This window comes from Drosophila eugracilis, unplaced genomic scaffold (assembly GCF_018153835.1).
Source record: "Drosophila eugracilis isolate 14026-0451.02 unplaced genomic scaffold, ASM1815383v1 contig_2152, whole genome shotgun sequence".
Lineage (NCBI taxonomy): Eukaryota > Metazoa > Arthropoda > Insecta > Diptera > Drosophilidae > Drosophila > Drosophila eugracilis.
This window is the reverse complement of record NW_024573036.1, coordinates 920,019-933,271: the sequence shown is the minus strand read 5'-3', so window position 1 is coordinate 933,271 and position 13,253 is coordinate 920,019. Positions and strand designations below refer to the sequence as shown.

Sequence of the window (13,253 nt, the reverse complement as noted above, 5' to 3'; positions counted from 1 at the left end):
CATTATGTGCAGCCTGTAGTATTATTATATTCCTTTCATACAATTGTCGACAGGGGGGCGCCTCTTATATACATTTTTTTCGTGTCAACAGCAGCAGCAGGCGCAACCGCAGGAGCTGCCTGCAAGTGCAAGGATAACAGGGCGAAACTAACAATAAGTTGAAGCCATTTTTCTTGTATATGTATATGTACTTAGTACCCCCCACTTGGGCGGAAAAGGTCTAGGAAAACAGCATGAAAACTCGTTTACGGATGGCTAAGAGATTCAGGATGATTATTTTGAGAGCGGCATAAAATATACATTGGGTTTTGATTTTACTATACTTAAAAAAACTGAAAAACTTAAGACTTATTTTGATTAAGTAAACTTCCCTCTTGAAACAATATTGTGTTTAATAAATGTTTTTTAAAGAACTTTCAAATATGATAATGGATTGGAATAAAAGTGGCTTACTTTATATATGGAAACTTAATATGCCATAAAGTTTTCCCTTGCAATGGCTTCCACCACGGAGCTCTTCTTTTTGCCATCGAACACTTTCAGTTTGCAGCATCTGTTTCAATATGGAGAGCTTATCCACCCTTCTACATTCTCCCAGATCCTATATATGTATATATCCCCCCTAGCTTGTGGTTTGGCGATACATTTGCCATTTATGATTTATGCTGGCAGCGGTGGCATTTCTGTATTGACTTAACGCGAAATGCGTTGCATGCCCCGAAAGGGCTTCTATCATCCATTTCGCAACGCAATTTTCAATTTATTACGAGAATATGGCTGCTTTTGCTGCATGAAAATTTATTGAAAACGCTATTCCTTTCCGGCCACATATGGCAATGCATCTGCGTGAATTTCGCTTTGGTATCGTTGTTTATTAAACAAACAGGTGAGCAGCAGGTCGCTATAATCTATGCTAATTCGCAGCATCAGCGGTTTCGGTTTCGGGTTTGTTTGAGGTGCAGGATGATTCGGAAATTATTAATTAATAAAGTTTGCAGTTTGGGCGGAGTCCGTTTATTAATTATTCCAAGCCACAAAATATATGCGTTAATTATTGCAAAAATGTGTAGTAACCAATCTCTATGTAAAATGTGACACCAGAGCTTAAACACATTTCGATTATCTAAACTTATCATCAGAATTTGTGTAAAGTCTAACTAGAAAAGTTGAAATCTGAATGCTAAATGGGAAAAGTTAGCTGTAGATATCAAGTCAACTGCAGCTTAATTAAGTTTTTCCCTCTGCATATATGGCCTGTAATAAATTCTGAATGGAAAATGAGTAAATTAACTGCACAGAAACGGGTCTTATCCTTCGCCTGGAAGCTCTCCAGCGTCATTATCCTTGCATATTTGTGGGCGTCACATGCATCGTGGGTTTTTCTCCATTTCCCCTTACTTTTCCACCATTCCAGGGCGAACACGTGGGTCCGCTATGTGGCAGAGAAAACGCGGCAAAATGTTGTAAGATTCCTAAGCTAATTTCATTAAATATTCATGGCCACGACACGACAATGCACACAAAAATACATATAGACAGGGGGCATAGACATGGATACTGCTACTGCTACTGCCACTAACGTCGTTGCAGTTTTTCCTCCTTTGGATGCTTTTACTGCACTTAGAGAAACACTTTGCAAAGTGTCAGGGAGTATCTATATAACATCGAAAGAAGATTTATGATTCCTCAAATAGATAATAGTAAAAAGGCCAAACCTCTGTTAGCCCAAAGAAATAGACTGGTAAACTCTATGGCTTGGTTATCACACCGACATCGAACGGAGATAAGAGTGTTTGATTTTGTAAATAAAAACTTATAATAATAAGGCAGACATATTGGTAAGATATCTTTTTTGTTGATTTTATAGATAAATATTTAATTTTTATAAAGTGCAAGCGTTGCCAAAATGTCAAGAGGGCTTAAATTCTAACTTGCCTTGCCAAGTTTTCAGGCGAAAGCGCCATCCATGTGTAGCTTAGTCGATAGAACAAGAGTGACGGGCCATCGGAAGGAGGGCCAGAGGTGTATCCTTCATCCACCCATTGTTGTGCCAAAATTAATAGTGTTTGCGTTGGGGCTCAGCAGCAGCAGCTGGCCCTGACAAATTTTCATTTAATCAGCCCGCCCCGGGGTTCAAGGTGATTTGATTGTATTTTGATAGATGGTTCGCTACAAAAAGAAAAACTAAAAATAAATACACGAAGATTTGATAAATGTTTCAGCCTCTTTCGAGGGACCAGCCAATTGTCTAATGCGGCATTCTGCACTCTGCACTCAACACTACTACTAATTTAATTAAGTTGCACAAAAAGCAGAATGTCGTGGGGCTGAAGTGGCAGGATGCATAAATAAAGGGGCGCAGATAAAAACCCTTGGAACAACATTGGGGCTGACCCCAGACAGCGAGTCGTGTCCTTTCCCGCCCGGCGACCATTAAATGGCCTGACAAATGGTATATTAGCATTGGGCAAATTTAGCCAGAATGAATAGGTTGATAAAGCCAAGGGGATACCCTGAATGGGTGGCCAAGAGCTGTCGGGATTTCGGATGAGCCTTGACTTCCTTAGTGGATTTCCTACAATAGAATTGGGAATGATTTCTATCAATAAATAAAATGATAAGATAAGATAAAGGGGCAAATGTTTATTCATTTAACTACCTACATTTTACAGTTTAAGTTGCTTTTATTTTATATATTTTTTATATATTTTCAACCATTTTAAAGGGCAGTTTGTGGTCATGTTGGGCGTTTTCGGAAATTTCCTTTCGCCCAACACTGTGGACTCCATAAATTTATGGAGTTTTTGCTTCCCCTTTTTGGAATTTTACAATTTCTTTCCCTTGTTTGTTTTTGTGCAGAGTTGCGATTTCCTGCCAACTTCTGTGCTTTGTTTGCTTGACTTGTGTCTTGGCAAATTTCCTTGGACAGCTTGAGGAATGGCAAATGGATAAAAGTAGATCCAAGATACTCGTGTCCACAATAAATTTGTGGCCCCGGACCTGGGCTATGCAAATTTACTTAAGGATTTAATTACACAAATATGGCGTTGAAATCGTTTTAAATGGGCAAATAATGTTGGGCTTAATTAAATATTAACACGCACACACATTTTATGGCCGCAATTTGAATTAATTGTAGTTTCTGCGGCACTAAAAGCGCAATCACCATTTCAGCGTGTGAAAATGCAATCAAAAAATATTCAATAAAATGAAATGAAAACAGACGGCAGGTAAGCCATACACGTTGGACCCGATTGATAAAAAAAAACTCGGTTATTTCGGTCTCTTTTTGGTTGTATTTTTTAACTGTGCCCGCTGAACATGAAAGGTGCTGATAATAATTGAATTTGGGGGAGTGGCGCTGGAAATTGCAGCAAGGGTGTGTTCGGGCGAAAACAGATTAGAGAGAACTGTATCCATAAAAGATTCAGCTGGAGGTGAATAGACAGGAATGTCTTTAAAGGTCTCTTTTCTTCTTTAACATTTTTAAAATATTAATCCAGAACTGATTTTAGTACATAAACGTACACGTCCTAGTACAGACATTGGTTAGACTCTAAATGAAATAAAAAGAATGCGCTGAAAGGTGTAAAAGCCGTGTAAGTTTTCGTGTCTCTACAAATGTCTACGTCTGCGAGGTGCACCTGACCACATGATGGCATTAGTAGTTGGGTGGTTCCGTGGCTCTGGATTGGGTGGTTGGGTGGGTTTTAGTCCGCTTCTCGCACTTTATGTGTCTGTAATTGAAAATTAAGCACCTGTCATCGGGCCAAGGCAGAAGGTGTTCAGAACCCAAGCCACTGGAAAACAAACTGTGTTATTTCTGTTTTCAAAATTTGAGGATTTCGAAGTTAAAATGAAAAATGAATAGAATATATAGCATTTGCAGAGCTTTTTCGTAGGTTTAACAGAATGAGAAGCTTAAGATTTTTAAGAGATTTCATTGAATTTAGGTCTTTACCTACCTATTTTCTTCGAGTGCAGTTCAACTGGAATGAGCCACTAAGCTGGGGGAAGAAAGGGTGCCAGAGGTAGAGCGTGTCTTGCGGCCACACATTTCCAGAAACGGATACACACGGATAGGTGAATCGCATTTCAATTTGCTGCCTGCACTGGGAAATTGCCAACTAACCATGCCGTGCACTCAAATCCCCCGATATGTCTGTATTCCTCCATTCCTGTGGTCCCTGCCATGTGCGGTTAATTTGTTTCAAATCAGCTTGGCAAAGTACGATGAAGGATGGTGGCTCTGTCCTGGCCATGTGGGTAAATAATTTCACCACTTTCCGTAGGTGAGAGTCTGCTGACTGCGAGGATATAAACCAATTAACTTGTGGCATGATCTGTCTGGCTAAAATGGATAATTAGATATGCAATCGAAGGTATTTGAAATGTAATAGATACTGCTGTAGCAAGGTGTTGAAAGTGAATCACATAAATGGTAGCATAAATTGATAGTTTAATTTAATTTTAAACCATTTTAATAGCCTGTCATTAAAAGAATGTTTCACATTGCACCAACATCCTTTTACTTACTTCTTGCCAACTCATGCAAATTGAAAGCTTCCGTTAGTGGAAAACATCCATAAATCATAATGCCCAGAATGGAAATCCCTGGCTTAAATTTGCACTTGCTGAAAGGCAATTGTTTTCCCATTTTTTGTTGTTTTTCTCGCAAGGAAACAGACTGAGAAAAAGGGAAAATAGTGAAATAGGAAGAACCGAAGGGAAAACAATGGAAACCGAAACAGAAACAGAACTCACTAACCCAATTTAACTCCCATGTACATATATAACTACAAAAATAGCAACAAGCGTTGTAAACGACTAAGGGGGTGGTGTGGGGGTAAACCACAGTAGTAGCAACAATAATAGTAGAAGCCACTACAACCGAGCACGCGATGCCAGCATAAAATATGAACGGGCAGAAGGCGCAAATAAAAGACGAAAGCGTCTAAAATTACGGAAATACGCGGCCGGGAAAAGTTGCAGGGGAAAACTGGTAGAAAAGCACCTCCAAGTTACCGCAGTCACTAACAAAATACAAGCACATAAATGCGGTCGTTGTGTGGCGTTCATTTTCCTTTGCCGAGGTTACCGAGCAGCGTTTTTCCTCAAATAAACGAAATTCCCTGTCCGGCTTAACTGTACCCGAACTTTGGGGGCCTTCGTCCTGAATGAAAGGATTATTTTTATACAGACACTAAGCTTTAATTATATCAGTTTTTGTTTATAATTAGGAGAAAGTGTATCAAGAAGCGGGGAGAAGCGATAAGTAGCTTAAATTTTAAACAGGGTTGCGGCTTTCAAAGTTAATGGATTCTGGAATATAGCAAAAGCAATCTTTTAAGTTAATTTCTGTGTAAAAATATGTTTTTACCATTTTCTCTTATGTAATTCTAAGTACACCTCGAGGTATCAGCAAAACGTCAATTGTTTTAAATGCCTTGTAAGCGTCAGGAAAATGAATCTTGCCACTGGGAGTCGAGATTGTCTCTGGCAGACAACGCCACGTTTGTGCGTTTAGCTAGGAATTCCCGGTTAAATGCTGTGCTCGGTGAATTCTTCTCACCAGTTGCGCCATAAAGCACTCAGAGGTGGCAGAATAAGTTGGACAGTGTGCGGGTTAAGGGGCAGGTTGGGGCCCAAGACAAACTAAGGGTTAGGCCACAGGCGTCCGTTTTAATGCTCGTTATAATTATGTGTGCATGTGTGCGTGGCACACGGCGCTTTTATGGCCTCTTCCCTGGAAAACAACGAGAAAAATCAGCACAAAAACAAGCTTACTTAATGACTTGCACGCCAGGTGGCGTCGTCTTCCCTTTTCGCCTCTGTAACATCGCATTTCATACGCCACGTTGCCCGCCACAACAAATGTTTATAAATTGTATATGTCAGGTGTGTCAGTGTGTGTGTGTGTGTTTCTGCGTGTGAAAGCTATACACACCTGAGGTGCTGACACAACTCGGTTGCAGTGCATTTAATAGACTGAGCCTGCAAATTATACAACCAAACGCGAGTATGATGGAGGCAAAAAATGTAGCACAGTTCGAGGTTAGTCAACTCTGCGAGGAGTTCAGAGCGATTTGGCTGGTGACATCACCGCAAATGAGTGCGTAATATGACTGCCCTTGGAGCAGAGTTAGAGGAAATTCATATATTATTATAATTGCAGTCAGGGAAGTATAGAAATGGAGTAACTTTTTATGGGTTCATTCCATTAACTAACTTAAGGCTTCGCATCAGTTTAAGTATGACTTTTATTAAATGGCCAATGATTCAGTCTTCATTTTTCATAATCATTCTGCTAAATTAATTAAATTTACTGATGAGCATCATGTTTTTCAATATTACTAATCATAAATATAAAATTTTAAAATATTTCAATATAAACATTATACGAGCAAGTAAGCCAAAGCTATTTGGCCCTAATATTATAGTATGATCTCATTTTGGCCATTCTGGATGCCTTGGCTTAGTTCCTTTCTGTAGTTTTTATGATTATGTCTTATTTGCCCGGCAATGGCCGTCTAAAATCTGATGTTTTCATGCGTCCTAAAAGATTTCCAGTCAGTCATTAAATATGTAGCATACTTTTGCCAGCGTCTCGCACGACCTTCGTCCTTGTGCCTTTTTTGTCCCTTCCTTTGCTGTCCTTTCCCTTCGCTTCATTCGAGCAGCATAATTGAAAAGGATCAGGGCAGGAAGGAAGGAGGGTGTAAAGACAAAGAGCAAACCAAAGCGAGGTAGAAAGATGAAAGGTTTACAAAGCGTTTGACTGCTGGCATGAGCTTCCAAATGTGTGTCTGTGTGTGTGTGCGCTTGAGCGTGCACCAAGACCAGCGTATATCCTGCATCCTGCACTCACACAACTCAGACAGATATCCAAGCGACCTTCACTATGGACTATGTAAAGCAGATGCCAAGGGCTAAATAAAATGCTACAAAAAAAACATACAAAATCGAGGGAAAATTTTATGCTAACTTTTGTGAGAGAAAATTTTATTTATGCGCTTCAGCATATGTGGAATCGCTCGACTGACTCTCGGATGGTTTATTAACTTGATCAAATTTCAAGGCTTAACTGTTGGAATTTAATGCGATTAATGTTGTTCAGATAACTGGGGATTATCTTTAGCTACAAAGTTGAGCGGTTGATCTGCAAACTAAGGCGTAGGTCAAAAGTCAAGCAACTCCCTCCCCTTGTTGAATATTTATTTTCCCCCGTAGCCAGCTGAAATTGCATTGCTGGGAAAGTTTTCTTAGCCAAAAGTTCAAAGTGAAAACTATGTGAACCGAATTTGCAATGCGGCAAGCTGAAAAAGAAGTAGAATCTACCGTCTCCACTGCAGTCAAGTGCAAACTACAAAGTTGGACAAATAACGCATCGATGACACAGCACAAAAATTATGAACTTTTTTTTTACAATTTTCTTAACTTATCTGAACAAACACTCTTGTTGTTGAAGTTTAAGCTTTACTTTTTGGTAAACAACATCAGTTAACGAGAAATGAAAACAAACTCTCTTAAGAATTATTATGGCCTGAAGCTTGAAATATTGTAAAATCGATTATAATTTAAAACTCTTAAAAGTCTGCTCCAGACGATTTTCAAATGATTTGATTTGCAATCACTGGGCAATAATTCATAAAAAGTCAAGAGCCCAAGGAGAAGCCATTCCGTTTGCCTGGCAAAAAACTATTTTTCATTTGCATAAATTTCAGCAATCTCGGTTCAGACCTCTGCCCAAATCAAAATCATATGGAAATTGAAATCAAATTTCCAGAGCACTTGAGGGGATTCCCAACAGACCCGGCAAATGTCCATCTGGAATGAGTTGCTGTCACACTTTCCGCAACTTTTCCTATGCCTGCTCTTCTTTTTTTGCTGAACCCTTCGTTTTGTGTCGGTGACAGTTTGAAAGGCTCAAATTGCAGTCGATAGTTGACCCAAATCCCCAACCCACTACGCCCCTTTCCACGCCCATAAAGAAAAAAACGTGCTGTCACGAATGGAGACGAAAAAGAAAAGCCAGACTGACATACACATTCGCAGAAAGTTTGGGTAGGAAAATTCGAGAACCCCGGGAGAAAACAAAATGAAAATGATAAATTCTGGCGATTTCCGGTCTTTGTATCTATGAGATTTTTGATGAATAGAAAAAAACAATAAATTTCCCTTGTATTTAGTTATTATGGGAAACTGAAACCTCGAATTTTTCAGCGAAAGTGAAAACTGGAATGTGACTGAAATATTTTTGTGCAACTCATGGCAGTTTTTGCCATTCGTTTGTCATTCTGCAATGGTGCAGCGCATGTAACTGTCAAAGTTCGAGGCAACAGAAACTTGAGTAGCCATATCTCACATTCTGCCCGTTTCTCTCTGCCCATTTCTCTCGCATCTTTCTCTTTTTCTCGTCTGACAGACAACTGCGGGTTCTTATGTGACATTGTTTACCTTTGCCAACACCCAAAAATAAATGGAAAATGGAAAAAAAGAAGATGATTTACGATTTGAGTTCTGCGCGCAGGGAAAACATTGTCATTTTATTTTGGCACTAGACAAGGCTAACGAGTGCTGGGAAAGTAGCAAAACGTAAATCCAAAATGCAGCGAGAGCAGCCATGTAGAGCTTAGGCGAAAACGTGACAACGTGGCGTATGAGTTACGATTTATGAAGGGGCTAGTTTAGTCAGAACGAGCTTATTAAAAATGCAGAACCACAACGGAAAAATCCATTGACTTTTGAAAATGTGAAAAACATGAGTACCCAAAATTAAAATTTAGAAAGATTAGCAAAGAAAAATCTTCTATTTTTCGTAGAACTTTAAACCTTTTCTAGATGTTGTATAAGCTAAAGTCCAAACCCTTAAAAGAATTATGACTGCTGACGCGTTCCATACCCCAAGGGAAACCCAAGTGGGTTGCTAGAAGCTTGTTTACAGTACACAGTGAACACTTCCAGCTACAAAACCGCACTCGGACCACATGTGTGTGCGATGTCCGTAAATGCATTACGACAATTTCAGGCAACCGCAGAGAACTAAAGCCGAACAATGACGCAAACAGTTTCAGACTGGCCTAAATGCACCCCAGCCAAATGGTAGAATAACTAACGCAACAACAATGACAATAAACAGAACCACAAAATGTTCATCAGCTTCATTATTGTCAACGATTCTTTTCGCAAAATGCCATTTGCAATGGCACAGAAAATTGCACTTTTTTTCCTGCATTCTGTGTGTAATTATCTGAAATGGAAAATTTCAATACCTGCAGGCCTATTGAATATTTTGCAATAAAGGGGGATTATGCATAATAAGGTTTTAATGGGTTAAGGGTTAATGGCGAGCTGAACTCGGCAAAATTCGAGCAAAGGGAATATTTGACTGAGCTGAAATTAGAGATGTGAATGGGTATAAGCTTAGTTAGCATTGGTTATATTGATTATTAGTTCATTTACTACAAAGAGCTTATAAAAATGAGAGATACATATTGCTATATATCCACTTAAACACCCCCATAAATAGATTAACCGGAAATCGAAGTCTTCTGGTTGTATGCAATAACGAGCTTACCACCAACTACATGGATCGACCGACCTTGATTGATGAGTTGCTGGCCGCTCACACGGCTGCAATTCCATTAACCGGAGCGGTTTTCCCAGGCTTCCACAGCCACAGCCTTCATCCATTGACCACAACAAATTGCGCATACGCCGTGTAGCACCTGTACAACATCGGCAGAGGCAACAGTCCGGTAATATTTCTCATCTTATTCAGAATGCATAGGAGTGGCCGAAGGCAGAAGAAAAGTGGTGGAAACAACATGCTTTCAAATCAATCGCAAGTGCAATTTACAAAATTGATTGGGGACGAAAATGAAGGCACGAACGTACCAAGAAATGTTGATGAAGATGAGAGGGAGGCGGCCATTCAGAATGAATGCACCATACAAAAGGCCGTGGGGCATAACAACTCGTGTTGCAGCAAGCGATTTACATTTTAAATTTGCGATGCTCCGAAAACTTGCAATGCCAAAGAAAACGGAGAAATACATAGTATTTACGTAGACTCAGCCTCGCTCGAGCTGCACACTTGATAAATGTCGTCGTCTTCGGATTGTCCTGCCTTACGGTCTGGTCTGAGTCCTGTTCCCTGGAGCATAATAAATTATGCCCAAATGCTTGTTACATACCAAATAGAAGCATATTTCTTAGAACCTTTCCGTTGCTTCTCTTGGGTTGCAAATTCTGTAAAGTAACGTATTGAAATTGTGTGTACTTAAGTTAAGTTAACATGCCTATTTCAGAGAAAAGCAATGTATTTATAGTCTATGAATTCTGTTGAAAAATAAAACATTTTTAATCAAAGATGTAATATAGCCATTCCATCTGTAGCCTAATCCAGCTTTAATCCTCTTACAGTCTGCTAAATTTTAAGCAGCTTAGCCACATGTGATTCTCCTCAGAGGCACATTAATTAGAGCTTCATGTCGTCAAAACTTAATTACAACATTAAATAAATCGTAAACTTTGAGCCAAGCTCACAATGGAAATTCCTTTACAGCAATCGTAGGAAACACGTTTACACAACACTTGAGAATTTTCCTTTCTCTTTTTAGTGTTTACACAAAACAAATTAAAACGGAAACTGCGGGCATTTCTTCTTACCTTTGTTTTCTTTGTTTTGACCTTTGTGCTGGCTCAGAGATTTTTCCCTGGGGTCTTTTTAATCAAAGCCTGATAGTATACTATATATTTTCCGCTTAGCTCTGCTGATTTGCAACTTTAAATCTAGGTAATTTCTTTTCTCCGGGATCTCGGCATGAGCTCCGCCTTAACTGCTGCCACTTAAAACTAGTCAAGATGCACATAAATTTGATCTGAGTCCCCGGATACAGTCGGCCAGTGTCTAGTGTGATATATATATGGCTGGACGGGAACATTAATTGTCTGGTTGACAGCGAAAGAACGAGAATAGGTCTATAAAAATGATTTAATTTTACGCACGCCTGCAGCAGGAGTCTGAAAAAGATGGAAAAAAAAATCATAAACAATAAATGATGGTCTAGAAGAAGTCGCAGCTTGTGTCAAACATTGCCAGAAATATTAAAAAAAGTTGTTTCGCAGACATTTTGGCGATTTATTGACACAGCCAGCCCAGCTGCCGCAGCGCATTAAAGTATGCTACAGAAATTGCCTGCGGATGCGCAGTGTTGCCTCTCGGTCGGATTGCCTCTTTTTTATTGCTCAGCAAAGTATGCAAAGTATATTGGACGGTTTTTCCCATCTAATTGCAAATGTTTGCCACTTTCCTCCCTTGTCGTTGCTGTTGCCGTTGCTGCTGCAGTCATGTCCTTGGAGTTTGTTGTCCTGCACGAGATAAACCGCTTAGTGCTCCTGATGAATACGAGCTAATGGCTTGTGAAAATGTTTCTTGTAGCTTCTGTAGTAAAATAACCAAAGAGGCAGACACTCTATTTCCACTAAGTTGATTGAGCTGTTCGAATCTGGGTGTATGTAGGTGGGTGGTTAAAAGTCATTAGAGTAGTTATCGGAGAGGAGAAGAGTGTTGCCTTTTTGGAAGCCATAAAAGCTTGGTTTTTGTGCAGATATTCTCGATATTTGGGACTTGTAAGCATTTAGTATGAAAATATTTACTTTGCTTGAGTAAAAAGTCTGTAAAAGAAGCCTTGATAACGGGTTTTTCCTTAAATGGAGGTTAAGGCAGGAAAGATTTTACTTAGAAGTATGCATTTTGTATTTATTCAACCATTTTTGCATCCATTGCCAATGTTTATTGGGTTATCTTGATGTCTAATATGCATAACAAATAAAAACACAGTCAGGGCTGTTCAGAAAATACTTTCCTTCCAATCGATTGAGAAGCGAGCGAGTCGTTCAATCAATGTTAAGCCATTTCAGCATTATTTTCCCTTTTCTCTGGCACTCTTCACTTGCCTTTTCATAACCTCGTCAATCGCTATTGATTGAAGGGTGGGAACGGCGGGCCGAAGGGGCCCTAACTTGGCAATGCAAATTATTCATGCACAAGCTGAGCACAAACACAGCCATCACACACCCACGATTCTTGGGAATTTTATGCACTATTCGTAGGAAATCCACCCATGCCACCATAGACGCTATTAATATCGATAAAAAAATGAAGTTTTATGGCGGACAGGAGGCGGGGCATCGGGCGGTTGGCTATATATTATAAATCTCCCATGGAAATCGATAAATTTTTATTTGGTTCCGCTCCGCTCTTCCGCTGCCTTGTCATGGCTACAGGACATGCGTTTGCGCTTAACCCACATGCAGTTGGTGGTGGTGCGGTGGTTGTGTTGGTGCCACTCGTTGGTGGTAGCAGGTTGATAGCACCATTCCACCCCCGATTTGCCGTACTCCCCGGATTCCTCGAGTTTCACTGCCGGCTTCCGTTGTCAGCTGTGCGGGCATTCAGTCGCCCGCTGTCTTTGCTTTGCTGTGACAGTATTTATTTGAGTTTCAACCGATGCGTGTCCTTTTTATTTTCCCGTATCCCTTTTTCCGCGCGTACATATTGTTGTGACAAATATTTGGTGCATCGAGTCGATTGCTACTCAATTTTTTCCGTCCACAAGGTATTGCATCACAGTTTATTGAAGTCTTTGAAAAGGATATAGAGAAGGTTAAAGGTGTAACAAAGTAGGGTTTTAAAGTGATTCCATTCTGTCAAACCAATGAAAAGCTCTCAGAAGCATATCAGATTACGTGTGTATCGTATTTAAGTCTGAAAAAACTTAAATTAAGTTTACACTTTCAAATAGTTAACAATTAACGAAGCGTGGACTTGACAGAACTACAAAGAAAAACCTTTTATATTTTCCACACAATTGCCGGTCAAGTAAGCCCCATAATTTACCGCTTAATCGGGAATGTTTGCTTCATTATCCTGCACACGAATGCCCCAAGGACACAGCTCATATTGCAGTGCCAAAAGGCCATTATGCAAATTCCCCCCGCGCCGTTATCGATAACATTTAATTTCCCAGAAGCAGCTGCTCCCGCTCCTCGGTTATCGTGCCATATTCGAATAATTATGGCCACATATGGCGGAGCCGGCTGAGAAAGGAGCAGTCTGTGTGGCCCCCCACCTTTTGGCGGAAACTTTTGTGCATTTTGCACTTGATAACAATCGGTTCTCGGCTGGGGTTCCCGGGCCTTCAGGTTGGCGCAAACTTTCACGCGAAAAAGTTCAAGGACACTGAATG

General features: G+C 40.0%; 1 protein-coding gene across 1 annotated transcript in view; it reads left to right on the top strand.

Moving 5' to 3' along the window:
* LOC108110542 overlaps positions 1 to 13,253 on the top strand; it is a 74,644-nt gene that overhangs the window by 2,994 nt on the left and 58,397 nt on the right.